The sequence below is a fragment of the Coenobita brevimanus genome, chromosome 94 (genome assembly GCF_032717465.1).
Source record: "Coenobita brevimanus isolate Jiangsu-jjx chromosome 94, ASM3271746v2, whole genome shotgun sequence".
NCBI lineage: Eukaryota > Metazoa > Arthropoda > Malacostraca > Decapoda > Coenobitidae > Coenobita > Coenobita brevimanus.
In genome coordinates this window covers 16,569,955-16,589,954 of record NC_137047.1, presented here as the reverse complement: position 1 = coordinate 16,589,954, position 20,000 = coordinate 16,569,955, and the positions used below count along the sequence as shown (strand labels likewise).

Here is a 20,000-nt window from a genome sequence, read left to right as displayed (position 1 = left end):
CTCTGACCTTCCCTTCCCTTCCTTTTCTCCCTTCCTCTCCCATAGACCTCCCCATCTTCTCTCCCTAATTGCGGCCTGCCTGCCTTCCTTTTATTGGGGTGTAACATGGAGGTAAATCTTCATTACCGGCTCCTACCTTACTGGATCAGACCTACCCCTACTCTTCTATCACCACAATTTTTTACAACGCTACTTTTTTCTGGTGTTACTTTTCCATCACGCTGATTTTTCTGACGTTACTTTTCTAACACTACTTTTTCTGGTGTTACTGTTCTACATCCATTCATTTACAACGCTACTTTTTCTGGTGTTTCATTTCTTTTACCATGCCTTTTCGGATACTACTTTTTCTTGCACCAGTTTTCTTTTGTACTATGTTTCTGTCACTGAATTTTACTTTCTTCTGATATTTCTCTGGGGCCGCTATTCTGATCTAAAACTCTACTTTTTCTGGGAGTACATTTCCAGCATCTGTTACTTTTCTTTGTTTTATCAACTTCTGATGTATCTGCTACGTTGACTAAGCGGCTATTTGTCACTTATCTATTACTACTGTTGTAATGCTACTTTTTCCTCAATAACTGCCGGCACCGTAGGAATGCAACGAGTACGACCACTACTGTTGTCACTGCTGGCACTGCTACTCGTCCTGCCATATATTTTGCAGATACCACTAGATTACTACGATCATCACAACAACTTATAATTCTGCTCTATCTCGCATACCCACCAAAGGACCAGTACACCTATGACTACCACTTCGACTACTTTTATTATCACCATGTCTCTTTTAACTACCATAAAACTACCATGACTAAGCCTACAAACACGCCCATGACTCCTGATAATACCGCTACAGTACCTCATTTATTGCTACCTGTTACTGGCGCTGCGTCCATCGCTATCCTTCATTGCAACAGTTAGCGATATGGGCTGCTCTTAGTGTTGCTGCTACTGTTTCCTTCTGTTGCTTATACGGTGCAAGAGGCAAGAATTAGGGTGATGGGTAAGGATGGGCAAGACTGTAAGGGATGGGCAAGAGGTAGATAGAAATTAATACATGAGAGATGGGCAAAAGGAAGAATGATAAGAGTGAGAGTAATGGGCAGTAGGTGTAGTGATGGGCAAGAGGTGGAATCATCGGCAAGGGCTGGAGTAATAGGCAAGAGGTGCAGTGAGGGACAACAGGTGGGGCAATGAGAAAAAAGTTTAATGATGGCTCGGTGGTGGAGTGAGGGGCAAGAGGTAGGGTGATGGGCAAGAGTTGGTGTGATGGGATGAAGATGGGTGATAGGCAAGAGTTAAACACAAGGGAAAGAGATGATGAACAAGATATGAGGCGATGAGCAAGATTTATGAGTAAGGGTCGGAGTAATCAGTAAGAGAGGGAGATGATGAGTGAGGGATTGGGCAATGGGAATGGGTTAGATTAATGGACAAGACCAAGATTGATGAGCAAATGTAAGGGCAATGTGCAGGAGTTTGATTGATGGGCAAGAAATGATCAGAAGATGAAGTGATGGGGAATATGTAGGATGATGCAGTTGACGGGGAAGGGAAGAGCAAGAGCGAGTGCAATTGGTCAGAGATGGGGTTAATGGGCAAGAGACAGCCTAAAACGAAGGGTAAGAGATGGACGGGTGGTATAGTAATGGGCAAGTTTTAGTGATGTAATGGGCAAGTTTTAGTGCTGGGCAGGAGGTGGGCAAGAAAGGGAGTGTGATGTAGTGAGAGCGGCTGAGTCACTCCTCCAGGGACCACAATGTAGGCTTGATTACTCCCTCCCCCCCTCTCTGCCCTTCCCCCATCCCCCACCCCCCATTGACTCATGTAGTAGGGGAGGGGGAGGTGAGATACAAAGAGATACATAGATAAATTACAAACAGGAGCTTAGATGGTGGGATGTGTGTTGGAACTGTTGCTTTCACCACTCAAGATTTGCCTCCGAGGAAATTTAACAGGATAGTTAGAAGCTGTGCTTATGGATATAATACGTACCTCCCCTGCTCTTTTTTTTTCTCTTTTTTCTTTTTTTTTACCTCCATATTTCCTCCTTGTATCTTCTCTTTCAGTACCTCATTTTTTTCCATTCTCTTCCATTTCCCCTCCATCCATCCCCCATTTTTTTCACTTTCCCCTTCTTCTCCTTTCCTTCTCCCATTTTCTTGAGGTTCTCTTCCCTTCCCATTCCCAGCCCCCTCCTTTCCCTTTCCCATCATGCCTTGCTTTCCTTTTCCTTCCACTCCTCTATTCCCCTTCCCTCCTCATCCCTTTTCCCTCCACCTCATCACCAACCCACCCACCCATACATTATCCATCATTCTTGCCAGCACATCCATTTCCATAAACAAATTTCACTAAACAACAAGTCCCCATCAATTTGCCAATAATACCGCGATTTTCTACACTTCCCATTATTTTCATCACTTTCCAATAATTTCGCCCGTTCGTTTTAAATTCGCCTCACCTGACCGATCGAGTTAATTAATAAACAGAATAGGCAGAATTAAACGAGGCCCTTTTTCTGTCTTTGTTTTTGTTTTTGTTTTTTTTTCTGTGTATATGTATTTTAGATTTTCATTCGCCCGCCGGATTGTGTGTGTGTGTGTGTGTGTGTGTGTGTGTGTGTGTGTGTGTGTGTGCTTTTGAATTTATATTGAAGTTTAAGGTGTATTGGCATTGCTGGCGATTATGGTGGTGATTATAATGATGATACTGATAAGTGAAGATGAGGATGGTGTTGATGTTGATGATGATGATGATGATGATGTTGATGATAATGATTTTCTGCTAACAATAATGTAGTTGATAAATATGATGATGATTATAATGATGATGATGATAACGATAGTGATGATAATAGCTTTTGTAATTTATATCACTGAGTATTAATGATAAGAGAAATACCCATCAGATCTCATACACTGTAGCCATGTATTGCTTCTTTATTTAGTCTTCATTTCACCTATGCATGATCTCACTCGCTTATTTACTCTTAGTCTTGCTCTCACGCACGCTGATGAATGAACTATGTGTTACCCTTTCTTTACACTCACTCTCTCTCTTTCTTTCTCTCTTTCTCTCTCGGTTACCCAGATCTCCATTCATCCTTTCCTCATATCCCCTCCTCATATATCGCTCTCCCATACATCCCTCCATGCATCCCCTAACCCTTCATCCACTATTTATACCTGTCCATACATCCCCCATCCCACATACATCCCTTCCCCATACAACCCTCACCCATACATCCTTCACCCACACATCTCTGCAAACCTCCATACATCCGCCCCTCGTCCATCGCTCACCCATCCCCCATACATCTGTGCCCTTACACAACTGAGCGGAATGTATTGATTTGCGGCAACTCACCAAAAATGGCATCAGTCAGAGCGATGAGTGCCAGCGGTGCCAAGCGGTGCCAAATGATGGGTGGGGGAGACGGGGATTGAGGGACAGGGTGAGGGAGAGGTGGGTGAGGTAAGAAGGGCGAGGAGAAGGACCTGTAGAAGAATCGGAGAGGGATGGGATGGAAGGGAAGTAGAGAGAAAGAATGAGGGAGAAAAAATGACAAGTAGGAACAGATGGAAAGAAGCTGTAGGGAAAGGGAGGGATAGAGAGCGTGGATGGAGGAGTGGGTGGGGGAAGAAGGGTGCTTTGTAGGAGCGGTAGAATGGGGGAGGGATGGCATGGAAGGAAAGTGGGATGAGGGAGTGAAAAAGAAAGAATGTAGTAGGTTCAGCAAGTAGGAGAGCGGAAGAAGGATGAGCTTGAGGTGAACAGGGGAAAGGGGAGTAGGGAGAAGCAGGGGAAGGCGATGGGTTGGAGAATGATGAGAAGGGAAGAGAAAGAGCTATAAATAAAGTAAGAATTATTAAGGGAGGTAAAAGAAAAGAGGCGGCGCTGATGGAGAAGGAAGAAAGGGAGGAAGAATAAGAAATAGACAGGGGTTGTAGCTTAGGAATAAAGATAGAGTGGAGCTTAAGGAGAGACGAGGAGTGGAAGTAAAAAGATAAAGTATGGTAGGCTGATGTAAGGAGAAATATCTAAGGTGTGGAAGGTGGATTTGAAGAGTAAAAGAAGGATAAAGTGGAAGACAGAGAAGTAAAATGGAGGGCAGGGGTGAGCTGAAGGATGAGTGGAACAGAGAAATGAGACGAGGTGGACAGAGGGAAAGGGAGGAGGGGAAGGACCTGCCAGTGAATGAAAGCATGAGAAGGGAAGGAAAAAAAGAAAGAATGACTGGGAGAGGAATGGGAGAAAGAAACTGAAGTGAGAAAAAAATGAAAAGCGAGATAGAGACGGCAGACCCACCGTAGTCATAATTGCAGAGTTCCATACATGCATAAACAAACACACGCATATATGTAATCAGTAGAAAAACACCCAATTATCTGAAAAAAGCTAAGTATGAACATCTTTTTCAATGACCCTCAATACATGGATGATTATTTCAGTTAATTATTTACCAGAAAGGGCAATTTAATAGGAGGATGGGTATGGTTAATTGCGGAGCCGTGTTTTTAGCTAATTAAAACTGAAGCCTGGCGTTTGCATAGAGGGGGTAATGTATGGGTACCTAATGGGAGGGAGTTAATGGGGGAGCGTGGTGAAGTGGGAGGGAGAAGAGGGATTGATGGGCTGGTGAATGAGGGGAGAGAGAAAGGGAGAGAGAGAGAGAGAGAGAGAGAGAGAGAATGCTTAGACCGGAACTCATATGGGTAGGCAGGCAGTAAGTAGGGAGGTAGGTAGCACGCAGAACGAGATAGTAAGAGTGAAACAGGCACGCACACAGATATGCAGCACCGTAGTAAGGAAATAAGTCGAGCAGCACACAGGCTGGCAAACAAGCCCTCAGAAAGACAAACAGACAGCCAGGTAAGGAAATAGTCAGGTAGGCAGACCCATAGGAAGGCAGGGACGGCAAGCAGACAGGCAGGCAGCATGGTGGATAGGGAAGAGGTTAGGAATATGAGCGGACATGTAGGTCTAGATAAGGGCAGGTAAAAGCAGAGGCAGGTAAAAAATCACAAAAATTTCCATGCACGAGTGAAGGCATGTAGGGTAAAACTAAGAGACATATAGGTAAGGTATGCAGGCAAACGGACAAGCATTCAAGCTAAAGTAGAAGCAGGTAGAGAAGGATATACATGGCATGAAAATAAGCAGGGAGGCAAGCAGGTAAACAGACAGGTGAGGAAAGCACAGGTAGAGAGAGGGAAAGGGAGCTAAGGAAGCCAAGTGGGTAGGGAAGCACGTAGGTAGGCAGGCACGCAAGCAGAGAGAGAGAGAGAGAGAGACGGGGAATCAAGCAAACAGGCGAACAGATAAGACAAGCACAGGTGAGAGAGAGGTAGATATGCGGAGCAATCAAGCAGAGAGAGAGAGAGAGAGAGAGAAAGTGCATGATAGCTCCTGTGTGTGCTTCCTATGCCGCTGTAATTATCCCATATTTACCCTCGCCTCGTGTTTAGTCCCATTTGCATGTCTCCTGTTAATGGCTTGTCTGTCAGCCCGCTAGGATTTTATGTCCCCCTCCCCTCCCCTGCCCCCTCTCCTTCCCCTGCCCTCTCACCCAGCCTATGTCCCTCCCCCACCTCCCCGATCCCCTGACCTCCCATCCCCTGCTCTTTCCACTTCCCTGTTCCTCCCATCCTCCCCCCCCACACACACACTTTCCGTCTTCTCTAGTCCCCCTCCCCCTTCTCTGTTTTCTGTCTTCATCCCTCAGTACCCATCCTCATTCTTCCGTTTTCCCATCTTTTCTTCTTTTTTTTTTCTTCGTCCATCTTCATCCCTCCGCCCTGAGTGCTTCTCTCTCCGTCTCTCCATTGCTGCCTCCCCGTTTCTCCTTCCTCGCTATCCACTCCCTCCCCACCCCTATTTTGCATTCCTTATCCTTCCATCCTCCCCTCCTTCCCTTGCTATCTCTTCCTTCTTTTCTGTACATCTCTCCCATCCCCCTTTATTTCATTCTTCTCCATCCCTCGCTGTCGCCTTATGTTTCTTCCTTTCCCTTTCCTCTCATATCCTCCATCTCAACAGTTCTCTTTCCCTTACCCTTCTTCCTTCATCCTTCCTTCCTTCCCTCTTTCAATCTTTTTCCTTCCTTTACTCCCTCCCTCCCTCATACTTCCTTCCTTCCTCCGTCAGTCTTCATCCATTCCTTCCCTCCTTCTTTACTTCCTCTCCTCACTCTTTATAATCATGTAATTATCTTTCGTCATCTGTACTTTTTCTATTTTTTACTAATTACATAATTCCACAACTTGTTAAATATTTTGTAGTTCCAGGCGACGTCGTGTTGAAAAGTGTATCATCATTTTTCAAAAAGTTAGAAAGTTTGGGGTTAGTTTTTACAATTTTTCGCTGATTTTTGCGTTTCCCCTTTTTATACATTCGTTTTTTATGTTATTTTTTTTATTTTCATTTCATTTTCCCTCCCCCTCACCCGTCTGTGTGTGTGTGTGTGTGTGTGTGTGTGTGTGTGTGTGTGTGTGTGTGTGTGTGTGTGTATTTATATATCATTTCATTTCCATGCTCCTCTATGTGTGTACCATAGATGTATCTGTGTATGTATGTTTGTATGTGTATGTGTGTGTTTTTGCATTTCATTTCGTTTCCCTACCTCCTGAACGTGTATGTATGTGTGTATATATTTATATTGTGTGTGTGTGTGTGTGTGTGTGTGTGTGTGTGTGTGTGTGTGTGTATACGCGTGTGTGTTTGTTTGTTTGTCTGGGGAAAAGTGTGTTTGTATGCCAGTGTTTGCTCCGGTACGTTTGTTTGTCGTGTGTGTATGTTTGAAAGGGGGTGTGGAGAGAGAGAGAGAGAGAGAGAGAGAGAGAGAGAGAGAAGCACCATATGGTGGGATTGATAATGATATGAATTAATGGATAGACTGTTAGGTAATATGATGGATAGATGAATCGGTTGATGGATTAATTGACAGAAACGTAATTAATGAAGGAAGATAAGGCTAAAAGAACTGTTAAAGGAATTGAAGAGTAAATATAATCAGAAAATTGGATGGTATAAGTATTAGATGGATCGATGGGCAGAGAACACAGATGCTTAAGGGAAACGTCACTGAAACCACTACAGCAAATAAACAGATAATTAACCGTATCGAAGAATAGAATAGTAGGCCGATGGAAACAAACACTGACAGACTTACAGACGGATAGACAGGTAGAGATAGACAATGATAGACAGTTAGATAGATAGATAGACAGATAAGTAAATGCCAAAGACTTTAAGAACCCTCAGTACCAGACAACCCACCACCATCCCGTTTTCAATAACATCCCATTTTCGGTGGTAGGAGCAGGGGGCCCTATTTTACTCACCCCTCCCCCTACCCACCTCCAGCGCTTGAAAAATAATAATAACAGTTACACAGAAATGAATAACACGTGACTGGCATTGTGATATGGAGCACGGGCGTTGAATTACATGTGTGTGTGTGTGTGTGTGTGTGTGTGTGTGTGTGTGTGTGTGTGTGTGTGTGTGTGTAAGAACTTTTTGCTTATTTGTTTCCTTTCTGTGTGTGTGTGTGTGTGTGTGTGTGTGTGTGTGTGTGGATAGCAATCGTGCAACTGTGTGTACTTGTGTGTTGCTAGATCTTATGGTTAATATGTAATAGCATTAGCGTGCATTTTCATATGCTTATACATACGCTTTGTAGGTGTGTGTGTGTGTGTGTGTGTGCTTACTTGGATATGTTTGTGTCCTAGTGTGGTGTTATTGCGTCTCTCTCTCTCTCTCTCTCTCTCTCTCTCTCTCTCTCTCTCTCTCTCTCTCTCTCCTCTGTTGCTGTTTCATTCTTTATTCATATTTGGCCTCCTCCCCCATTCGCCGGTATGCGAGTGGAAGGGGGAGAGAGATATTGTTGTCTCTCTCTCTTTCTCTCTTTCTTTCTTTCTCTGTCTCGTTCTGCTGTCTGTCTATCATTCATCTGTTATTCTGCATCCCTGTATCATCCTTCTATTTTCTCTTCCATCTGGCAGTCATTCCATGTATCTGTCCAGCAGTTTCGCCTTATGAAGTCTATCTGTTTCTATCCATCTATCAAAACCTTTACTTCCTTTCATCTATTTACTTATCATTGAGTCTGTTTTTCATCCATACACCCATCTCCATACATGCATTCATCTATCCATCTATTCATCCTTCCATAGATACTTATATACGGTAGTCAGTCGATCAGTCTACTCATCCAGTCATTCACCATCCTTCAACTTACCAGTCAGCCAGGCAGTCAAACCATCCAGCCATACATCCATCTTAACCTTCGATCCATCCCACCACCAGTCTTTCCCACAGTTCCGTCCATTTTGGCATTCATTCATCCATCCATCCATCCACCTCCTTCCCCAACTGTTTCCATCCATTCCCCATACATCCAGCCAACCAGTCACACACCGTTACGTCCGACCATCCATTGTCATCCATCCATCTGCCTATTCACTCATTCAGGAGTCTTGCTTTAATTCCATCCATCCACCACCCATCCTTTCACCCATCTTTCCTATCTGTTATTCCCTCTTTTCATTATCCTCTCATCCATCAATCTTAACCACATTTCCACCCATCCATCCATCCATCTATCTATCCATCCATCTGTCTGTCCATCCATCCATCCACCTTCCCATCCATTCATTCATCTAGCCACCACCCCATTCATATGTCCACCATCCCACCCATCCATCCACCCTCATCCATTCATCCATCTGTTCACCAGCCCACTCATCCATCCATCCATCCATCCTGCTTTGTTTACATCGTGCCAACTTGCTCTTCGTTCGTTCAATTTATCTACCGTAAATCCACTTATTCTCTTCGCTTTCTTTTTTGGTGTTTTTGACCTTTTATTTTGAGTGCTTTATTTATTTATTTATTTACCTATTTTTACATCGACCTTCTGTGCGTTTGTTTATCTGCCTTTGGTTTTATGTTTATCGATCTGTTTTTGTTTCTCTGGGTGTTTTTGTGCAGCGCTATCGGTGTATATATTTTCTTATCGGCTTGATTTTTTTTCTCTCTCTCTATCAGGGTGGCATTTTATACTCGATGCATTTGTTTATCGGTCTGCTTTATCTGTGGTTTTGCTTTCATCGGTGTATGTTCGTTTGTAAGGGCTTGTTTTTTTGTGTGTGTTTTTATTTTATTGATGTTTTTGTTGGTGTTTCGGTCTATCGGTGTTTTTTAATGATCGAACTTTGTCTTTATGTATATCGCTGTGTGTGTGTGTGTGTGTGTGTGTGTGTGTGTGTGTGTGTGTGTGTGTGTGTGTGTGTGTGTCACCGTATATTTTGTCACAGGCACCCTTTTATTAGTCGGCATTTGTATTATATCGGTATTTCAGTGGTAGGGTATTATTTATCCTTGAGTCTATCGGCACTTTGTTTTTTTTGTTTTTTCTTTTTTTGCGTTACGTTTTCATCCATCTCCGGTTTGTTTTTGTTCTCCGCCTGTGTATTTGTGTGCTTAGCGATCTGCTGCTGCATCAGTCTCTCTTGGTGTGCTAATATTTCTACCCCAGTTTGTACTTTCTGTGTCTGTCTGCTTTCCTGTCTGTTTGAGTGTCTGTTTGTCTGCGTGTCCATCTTTCTGTCGATCTATCTATCTGTTTACTTCCTATATTATTGGTGTGTCAGTATGTCTCTATCAGTCAATCTATTTATCGGTCTATCAAGCTGTATAGTTTTATTTACTGTATATATATGTATGCATCTACTTTCCCTTTTCCTCATTTCTCAGTCTCATTTTCACCTCTCGTTATCATCATCTCTCCTTTTCCTCTCTGTCCTCCCTTCATCATTTCCCTCTTCCCCCCCTTCCCCTCCCCCATCCCCCCCTCACTCCCTCCCCTCACCCATATTAATGTATTCACTAAAGCTAAATAAATGGATAACTGGAAATGGCAATAAAGTTGACTGAGGGGAGGGAGGGCAGAGGGGGTAAGTGGAAAGAGGGGGTAGGGAGAGAGGAATGGAGAGAGGGGAGAGAGTGAGGGGAGGGGTTGGTGGAGGAGGGGAAAGGGGGGATGAGGGGAGAGAGAGGGAGGGAGGGGATTTTGTTATTATGCACGGTTGCCGGGTTTTGATTATCTTTCATCATTGCAATTCCCTGTGTTATTCATTTTTCACTTTGTTTCGCCCTTTTATCGTCAGTGTTTAGCGCTCGGCCATTTTTTAGCGTTCAGCCGCTCTCTTTCTCTCTACCTTTCTCTCTCTCTCTTGCTCTCTTTTACATGTATTGTCATTTTCTCTGGGTCCTAATATGTATCCATCCTCTCTCTCTCTCTCTCTCTCTCTCTCTCTCTCTCTCTTATTGCTATTTCCATCCTTTATGCATTTTTCATTTCGTTTGATTTGTTTCATTTTGCTTGTACCTCATTCTTTTTCATGTTATTTTCTAGTTCCTCTCTCTCTCTCTCTCTCTCTCTCTCTCTCTCTCTCTCTCTCTCTCTCTCTCTCTCTCATTCTTTATACTTTTCTCTCCTCTCTGTTCCATCACATACACTTTTCTCTTCTAATTTTCTCTCACAGACCCCTTTCTTTTCGCCTCGTCTCAACTGGTCTTTCTCCTCACATCTCCTCTTTTTTCCTTCCTGGTCTTTCTTATCTCCTGTTTTTTTCCTTCCTATCCATCACTCTTCTATGCCCTTGCTCTCTCCTCTCCTTTAATCTCTCCTCACCTCTCTCACACCTCTCTCCTTTTTCCTCTCTTCACTCCACCTCTTCTCTCCTCTCCTTTCCTCTCTTCGCTTCTCCTCTCCTCTCCTCTCCTCTCCTCTCCTCTTTCCTCTCCTCTCCTCTCCTCTCCCGTTTTTGGCTCGTCTACCATTTGATTAATGACTCTCACTCTCTCTCCCCTTTTTCGCATTTGCCCCCTTTTATCTTTTATTGTTGGAAGCTCATGTGTATGTGCGCGTGTGTTTGCCTGTGTGTGTGTGTGTGTGTGTGTGTGTGTGTGTGTGTGTGTGTGTGTGTAGCGGCGGGTTGTGCGTAATTTTGTGTGTTTGGTGGCCTGTGTGTTTTAGGTAGATGTGTGTGTGTGTGTGTGTGTGTGTGTGTGTGTGTGTGTGTGTGTGTGTGTGTGTGTGTGTGTGTCTGTGTGTGTTTGCTTGCAAGAATATGTGTAATGTATATGCGTATGCATGTGTAGATAATTATGTTTGTGTATCCTTTTATATTATGGATTTTTGCGAATGACTGTGCAGCCATGGATGAATGATGATGATGATGAGTGTGTGTGTGTGTGTGTGTGTGTGTGTGTGTGTGTGTGTGTGTGTGTGTGTGTGTGTGTGTGTGTGTTTTAAACCCCCTGTGTAATACGGTAAATATTTACTTATGCCTGTTATGGACTGGGCTTATCTTTCGGTAGTGTGTGTGTGTGTGTGTGACAGAGAGAGAGAGAGAGAGAGAGAGGGAATTTTAATGGGGTTCATGTGTGGGATTTTTTGACCGAGTCTCTCTCTCTCTCTCTCTCTCTTTCTTTCTCTCTCTCTTTCTTTCTCTCTCTCTCTCTCTCTCTCTCTTTCTTTCTCTCTCTCTTTCTTTCTCTCTCTCTCTCTCTCTCTCTCTCTCTCTCTGATAGTAGTCGCAATAGAAATTAATAGTAGTACTGCAGTGATGAAATGTATGTAATCTCTGTATTTAAACCCGCAATTTCTCTCTCTCTCTCCCTCTCTCTCTCTCTCTCTCTCTGTTTGCTTCTGTATTCATTTCTCTTCTCCCTCCCTTCTCTCCATTTTCGCAATTAACAGTTACCTGATTTCTCTCTCCATCCTCTTTTCCTCCTCCTCTCTCCCTCCTCCTCCTCCCTTTCCTCCATGTTTGCTTTCTCTCTCCCTTCCTGCGTGTTTGCGTTTCTTGTGCTTCCCCCTTGGTTTCTGCTATCCCTCTCTCCCCTCTCTCTCTCTCTCTCTCTCTCCCCTCACTCTCTTTCTCCCCTCATCTACCGACAGTATCATTCTACCTGCTAACCTGGTTCTTCTCCCACTCTCCTCCTTTCTATCCCACTCCTCTCCCCTCTCTCCCACTCCTCTCCCCTCTCTCCCACTCCTCCTCCCTCCCTCCCACACCCTTCTTTCCTCTTTCACTCCCCTCTCTCCCACACCCTTCTTTCCTCTCTCACCCCCCTCTTCTCTCTTCTTTTCCTCTCTACCGTCTCCCCTCACTTTTTCCCCTCATCTACCTACAGTATCATTCCACCTGCTGACCTGGTCGCTCCCACTCCTCTTTCCCTCTCCCCACTCACTTCCCTCTCCCCTCTCTTCTCCCGCTCCCTTTTCCCTCTCCCCTTTTCTCGTCACCCTCTCCTGTCTTCTCTCCTTTTGCCCTCACTCTCCCTCATCTACCTCTTGGTTCCTCCATTGTCCCCTCTCTTGTGTCTCCCATTCCCCTCGTCTGTCTCACTGTTCATTCCATCACATAACCCTTTCTTCATTCCATATTAATATTTGCACCCTGATTTCACCTCATCATTCCCTCTCTTTGTTTCTTCTCCTCACCTCACTTTTTGTCACCTCACTTTCACCTCATACTTTTGGCTACTAGAACCTTACTGTTTCCACGTTTCTATCCTCATCTCAGTCTCTTCATCCTTCGTTCCAGTCCTCACATTCCTCTCCCTCCTCATCTCTCCCCCTTATACCATTCCCTCACCTTCCTCTCCCTCCTCATCTCTTCCCCTTATACCATTCCCTCACCTCCATCTCCTTCCCTCATTTTCCCCTTTTCCCTCATTCCCTATCCATTCTTTATTTTCTCCCCTCACTTGGCCTTACCATTCCTTGAGCTTCAATCCACCCCTCATCTCTTTTTCCACCTTTCCTATCTTTTTCCGCTCCCTCTCGATCCCTCCCTACTCATCTCCCCCTCCCTTCTCCTCCCCTCTCCTATCCCCTTCCCTTCTCCTCCCCTCTCCCCCTCCCTTCTTGTTATGTCTCCAGTTATATCCAGTTCCCCTCACTCCCCCACTTCCCCCCCCTCACCCACCCTGCCACCCCTCCCCTTTCCACCTTCACTTCCTTCACTCTAACCCCTTTTACCGATTTTCATAATTTCTCTCTCTCTCTCTCTCTCTCTCTCTCTCTCTCTCTCTCTCTCTCTCTCTCTCTCTCTCTCACCTTTCATGTATCCCTCCCCCCCCCACACACACACACTTTCTCTCTCACTCTCTCTCTTTGCTCTCACACTTACCCCTCACACTTCATACTTTACACATTTTTGCTCACCTCTTTCACTTTGATTTTCCCCTCTCCAGCCCACACCCTCTTGCAGCCCGGGGGAGAGTCGGGAAGGGATGGGAAGGGAAAAGAAAGGAGAGGAAAGGAAAAGATTGGAATGGAAAAAAAGAGAGAAAGAAGACAGTCAAAATAAAAGAAAGAGAAAGGAAATTAAGGAATGAGAAAGGGAGAGGATGATGAAAGGAAGGGAAAAGAAAGCACTAGACTTCGACTGTGCATTTTAGGAACGCAAAGGGAACGGGCGATACAAGCATTAAAGGGAAAAAAAAAAGGAGTGCTGAGAAAAGTAGAAATGGAGAGTTACCTATTGAATGGGAAGGGTCGGTATCGGAAGGAAAGGGGTGACGTGAGAGGGGAATTAATGGTAGGTATGGAAAGGGAAGGGATGGCAGAAGAAGGGAAAGGAAGGAAAAAGTACTTGTGATAAGGAATGGATAAGTATGAGAAAGGTGGGGATAACACAAAATGGGACAGGAAAGAAAAAGGAAGAGAAGCGTAGGTATGGGAAGGGAAGGAGTGACACAAGAAGGGAAAGGGAAAGGAAGGGAAAGGAGAACAAGTAACCTTTGCAGTGCATTTCCCACTGGTCAATGCACGGGGCCCCGCAATGCACTCTCGCCCTTAAATCGGCGCTTTATTAATGCATTTCCACCGCTGAGTGCATATTGCTTCATGCATAGTGGACTCCTCGCTCCTGCCATGTCCCTGTCCACTGCCCGCCCTCCCCCATTCCCCTCACTCACTCCCACTTTCGTTTTTCTTGCTGTTGCTGTAATCCCTGCATCACTGCCACAGTCCTTGGTTAAATCCCACTTGCATACTCTCTCCGTCACTCCCATTCTCCCTCTCATTTTCTTTTCCTGACTTCTTTACTTCCTCAGTCTCTTCCATACTCCCAACCTCTTTCCTAAACTCATTTTTTTTTTCGCTTTCAGACTCCCTGTTTCACTTTCAAACTCCATACCTCAATCTCTCATTCCGTGTATACATTTTCCTGGTATTTTTCACTTTCACACTTATCCTCTTTCACATCCACTTTCTCATTCTGTATCATCCTGTGTGTATTTCTCTTACCCTTTTTCTTTGTAGTCTAAATGCTTTCATCTTCACTTCCACGTTCTCTGTCTCACTCCCACAGCATTTACCTCTGTTCCCACATTCCTACACGTCTTCTCTCATTTTCTTCACTTTTTCCTTTACTTCCTCCTTCCTGTCTTACTCCCTCACTCGCTCCTTCCCCAGAGGACTTTAATCTCACTTCTTCCATCCCTCCTCTTCTTCTAACCTTCCTTCCTGCTATTTCCTTCTTCCTCTCTTACTCCCTCACCCCCTCCTTCCTTCCTTCCTTCCTGACCTCCATGCGTCCTTTACTGTGCTTAATAATTCTCCTCCCATCCCCCTATCAGTTATCCATATCTCCGTCCCATGCATCCCAGCTCCCTCACCCTCCCTAAGAAACCCATTCATCCTTTAAAAAGTGTGTTAATAAATTACACACTTTTTAATCTTACTAAAAGAAAATCGACTACACCTCGTAAGTTAAGCAAAAGAAGTAGAGCCCCTTTCCATAACGTAAGAATTCCATCACTCTTAAAAAAAAAATATCCAATTCATAAACACAGTCCATCTCAAATTCAGCCAAAGAAAACCATACATCTTAAAAAATACAGAGGAAAAAAATATGTACTAAACCTCATAAACAATTAATCTTTTGCACACACTCACTCAACTGTTCACCTTAGGAAAAGTGAGTGGGGAAAAAAATCTGTAGCCCTCCCCTCTCCCTCTTGGTAAAAACGGTGCTGCGGACTGGACCAATAGCAAATATTAAATACTCGGGTGTAATACTGAGCCAAGTGGGGGCACGTCGGTAGAGGCGGAAGGGTCCACATATCGCCCTACATAATAGCCCGTATGCCGTAATTACAGAGTGAAAAACAGTGATTGCTAGGCTACGGGGTGGGCGCGGGGTTGGGGGGATGGGGTGGAAAGGGAAGGGATTTGTGGGGTGGGAGAGGGGGAGGTGGAGGGAGAATTTTGGGGAGGCGTAGGAAGAACATGGGGGAGAATGAAAAGAGTGGAGGGTGTGGATGAGGGGAAGAGAAAGGGCAGGGAAGTGGAAGAGGGGGATGTGGGAAGAGAGAAAGGAGGGAGGGCAGAGTGGCGAGGGGAAGAGAGAAGGGGGAGAGGAGAGAGGGACATTAGCGGAATGAGATAGAACAAGGTAGAAGAATGTGGGATTGTACTAGGAAATGTATGTGCATGGGGAGATTTAGGATAGTTAGAGGCCGCCCTTTTGTTCGCCAGCCGATTTTATGCGACTTAGGAAAACCTCTCTGACTGAAGCGGTTAAGGAAGATTGTGGCAATCAAGACCGATGGGATGGGATAGGGATGGGGAGAAGAAGGTTGGGTGTCTCGTGGAGAGTTTGGGTGAGCGAGTGGGAGGGGGACGAGAAAAGAGGGAAGGAGGAGGGGTAACAGAGGGGGGCACTGGGTGATGGGAGGGGAGAGGGATAGGGAAGGGGAGAGAGGAAGAAAGGAGAAGTGGGGAGGAGAGGAAGAGGGTTAGCAGAGGGAGGAAGGGGTAATGAGAGGATGGTGGGGGAAAGGGAAAGAGAAGGGAGGGGGAGAGAGAGGAGAGGGAAAAAGCACAGGGAGGTAGGAGGGGTGGGGGTGGAGAAGGGGTTGGGGTGGGGGGGTGTTCCAAAGGCGAATGCACAGCCGCAGTTGCCGAATGCACCCAGTCCGGACGATTACAGACGCATTTTATTTATTTTCACCATTAATTCGGGACCAGTTTTAGGGACAGCGGCGGGTAGGCGAACGCTCCAAGCATAAAGCATGGAGTGGACTTGCCTACGGGGTAAAATATAGGATTTCAATAGTGGCCCATAAAGAGAGTTAGTGGGGCTTTTGACTGCGCATGATAAGTTGGGGACTGGCTGCCTGTGCATGTTGATTGGGGGGTTGCATGCAGTTGCGTGGAAATGTGCATACGCGAGCAAGGGATGGGCCGGCATGCAGGAAGGGTGGGTGGGAGGTGGGGGGGGGGAGGGATGAGGATAAAGAGGGGAGAGGGACTGACTGAGATTCGACGGGGTGGGGAAGAGATAGAGACATGACAAGGCAGGGGGAGGGTAGCAGAGGAGAGGGAGAGGCAGGAACGGATGGGGATTAGGAGAGGATAGGAGAGATTCGGAAGAATGGGGAAGACAGAGTTGGAGGAGGGAGAAAGGGAGGAATGAGGGTTGTTTAGTGGAAGGGAGACGTGGCTGAGGGTGGAGGAGAGGTAGTGAAGGTTAGGATTAGGAGGGGAGAAGGCTGTCTGAAATTCGGAAGGATGGGAGAAAGCTGGGGAAGGAAAGAAAAGGAAAGAAGGTAAGCAAAAGATAGGAAACTGATGGAGATGACTGATGTGAGGGGTTAATTTCAAGAAAGTGGGATTAGGAAAATATTTCTTCCTTCCCACCCACTTTCTTACTCACCTAGTCCACCCCTTCCCCTCATTTCGCTGTCCCCTCTTCTTTCCTTTCCATCATCTCTTCCTTCATCCCCTAACCTTGACTTCACCACAGGAGCCATAACCATTACCACACAGATGCAAAGCTTAGCAAATGAGTCGGGTTGCATATTATACCGAAAGTAACATACATATACGGAGCAGTAAGAGGTAAGGGAGTGGGGGTGGGAGTGGGGGTAAAAGAGGATTGGCTAACTTCTCTCTTTCTTTTTACCCCTTTCCCTCATTTTCTCTTTCACACCCCTCTGTTCTTTTTCACACCCCTCCCCTGTTTTGGCCACCTCCTTCCTTTTTGTCTTTCTGTTCCATCATTTTTTCTCTCTTACTGTCCTGTCCCCCTTTTTTTACTACCATCTCTCTCCTGTTTCCCATCTTCTTCTTTCAGTACTCTTTTTCTATCCCTCCCCCTCCCTCCTTTCTGCCACTTTCCATCCCACTTTTGTTTCTCACTTCGTGCCCATTACCATTTCACACACCTATCCCTTTCCCCTCTTTCTCCTTTCTCTCAGTTCTCTTTCATCTTTCTTTCCCCTTCCCAGCCTTCCTTTTCCCGCATTCTCCTCTCTCTCAGTCTTCCTTCCCGTCCCCTCTCCTTATTTCCCCTCTTCTCCCCTCTTTCCCTTTCCTCTTCCACGCCTTTCTTTCCCTTCCCTTTTCTTTTTCTCCCCACCCCCTCCTCCTCTTTTTCTTCTCTTTCTTGTGCCTCTTAAGCCTAAGTACATTAATTTCGCTGTGTTATGGAGCTGCTGTGATGGCGAGGAGGCTGTTAGGGGGTTGAGTGGGAGTGGCGGCAGAGTTAAGGGCAAGGGTGAAAGGCCTAGGTGAGGGGAGAAGGGGGGGAAAGGAAATGGAGAGACGGTAGGAGGGGGTTAGGGGGTAAGGTAGAGAGGGACGGAAGGAAAAGGAAAGCCTATGTGTGTGTGTGTGTGTGTGTGTGTGTGTGTGTGTGTGTGTGCGTGTATGAGAGAGAGAGAGAGAGAGTCAGGAAGCAGACACAGACGAGAGGAAGACGTTAAAATCGACAGGAAAGAAACAACGAAGCTGGGAAAAGCCACTAAGAAGCAAACTTTGAAAATAGAACTACATTAATGTTTAAAGACTTGAGAGTTATGAGGAGGAGAACGAGTTTGTGAAAATGAAGGAAAGGGGGTTGGGGAAGGAAGGAAGGAAGGAAGGAAATGAGAGAGAGAGAGAGAGAGAGAGAGAGAGTATAGAAGGCAGCAGCAGCACAACAACAGCACCACAAGGAACCCAAGCCATACCCAGCGTCACCTGAAGTAAATTGGCCCTTGTGTGGAGTAGGCCATAAGAGCGATTTGGCCAGGGGTCTGAGGAGGGTCTGGATGGGGCCATAGTGAGTGTCCATAGGTTCGAGGAGTATGGAGGTGGGGGGTAGGGGAAGGGAGGGGGGTTGAGGGGAAGTGAGGGGAGCCAGCAAGCGCTTTAGGGCTCCCCTCTACAGACACGCATTCAAAGCAGGTTAATGAGGGCAGGGCTGGACGGGGATAGGTTGGACGGGAAGGGATAGGCTAAGGAGGGCAGGGATAAAGCTTTGATGGATGGGAAGAGCTGAGTATATTGAGAAGGATAAGTCTGGACGAGGTTAGAAGGATTACGATGAACTAGGGGAGCGAAAAAATTAAGAAGGGTTGACCTTGGCCTGGCTGAACTGGGATGGGATAGGCTATGGAGGCCAGGGATAAAGTTGTGATGGACGGGAAGAGTTGAGCATATTGAGAGGTATAAGTCGGAGCTAAGTTAGAAGGGCAGGTAACAAAAGCTACCAGAGGTTGAGAAGCCTAGGCTGAGTTAGGTTATAAAAGCAGAGAAGAGCCATGATGAGAGAGACTGAAAAACTCGAGCCTGGGATGAGTTTGGAAAGGCTAAAGTAAATAGGCAGAGGTGAACTGTTATGAACTAAGATGGCTCAGTATATTGACAAGGGTGTAAGCTTGGGTTGGTTTGGCTGAGGAGAAGTAGGCGAGAAGGATAGAACTTGACAACGGGAGACTGGATGGGACTACAGTGGGTCAGGGTTAGGCTAGACTGGAGAGCTATGAAACTGGACTGAAACTTTAAGAAAACGAGGCACACAACTGAAGCAGGCTGTCCCTAGGCCACACAGCATTTAAGCTAAAGTGTACCATACCACCGTAGGCTACTTGGAGGAGGGGGAGGGGGCTACAGAAAGGGGACTATACTATGACGCAGAAGGGGTTGACTTTTTTTTGGGGGGGTGGGGGGTGGCGTTGGCTGGCTCTGAAGGGGTGGGCTGAAAGAGTGTTTATACGAAATCACTGGAGCCCAAATTCGAGTTGATGGAGCAAGGTGTTCCCGTGGTCAGCGGTGGGGAAGGAGTGGGAGCAGGGAGGGAGTGGGGGAAGGGGTTAGCAGGGAAGATGGCGAGTGAGTTGATCGGTGGTTGGTACAGCAGATTGGTAGATGGGTTGGTAGGTAGATTGGTAGATTAGTGGATGGATGGAGGTAGACCGATAGTTTTTCTTATCGACCATATAGATAGGTGTTTGGATGAATTATTTGAAAGGATGAATTTCTGCTCTCAATAACACTCAGTATGTAGATAGCTAGATATACAGGCAGCTAAGCTTAGTTGTCGGTGTTTAATTACATAGAGATAAATATCTGAGGCAATTTATTATCACTAAATACGTGCATACATACCTATATACACAAATACATTTTGTACATACTTTGGATACCGGTACATACATGCATACATACATACCGGGACATACATGCATACATACATACCGGTAGTCATAAATACATAATAATAAATACATACATACTTAAGATGCGGTGCATACATATATTACATACGTAGATATCTTACATATAAATTAACATACTTCCATACATATATATATACACACACACACCCCTCATTTGCGGTCCATGCGGGGCAGACAAGAGACTCGGGCCAGTAGGGGGAATTAATTTTAATGACATCGGAATCACCATCGCGAAACCTTAGCAAAATAATTGACTATTAATTTTGGCCGCGGAAATTAATTTGGAACTGTTGAGCAATTTTTCTTTAACGTCAAACGCGGTTAATTATCGCGTCAAAATCCGATTCTGGTTAATTAAAAGATGACATTTAACTCGCTCATGGTCGCGTCGTCTCCAGTGTGTTGTTTTCCAGCTAATTTCGGACGATCTTATTCAAATGAGTGAGTCGTAGGAGCCTGAGAGTGTT

At 45.5% G+C, this 20,000-nt stretch overlaps 1 protein-coding gene across 1 annotated transcript in view; it reads left to right on the top strand.

Annotated features, from left to right (window-relative positions):
- The window catches only part of LOC145412951 (uncharacterized), a 210,867-nt gene that overhangs the window by 30,982 nt on the left and 159,885 nt on the right, over positions 1-20,000 (top strand).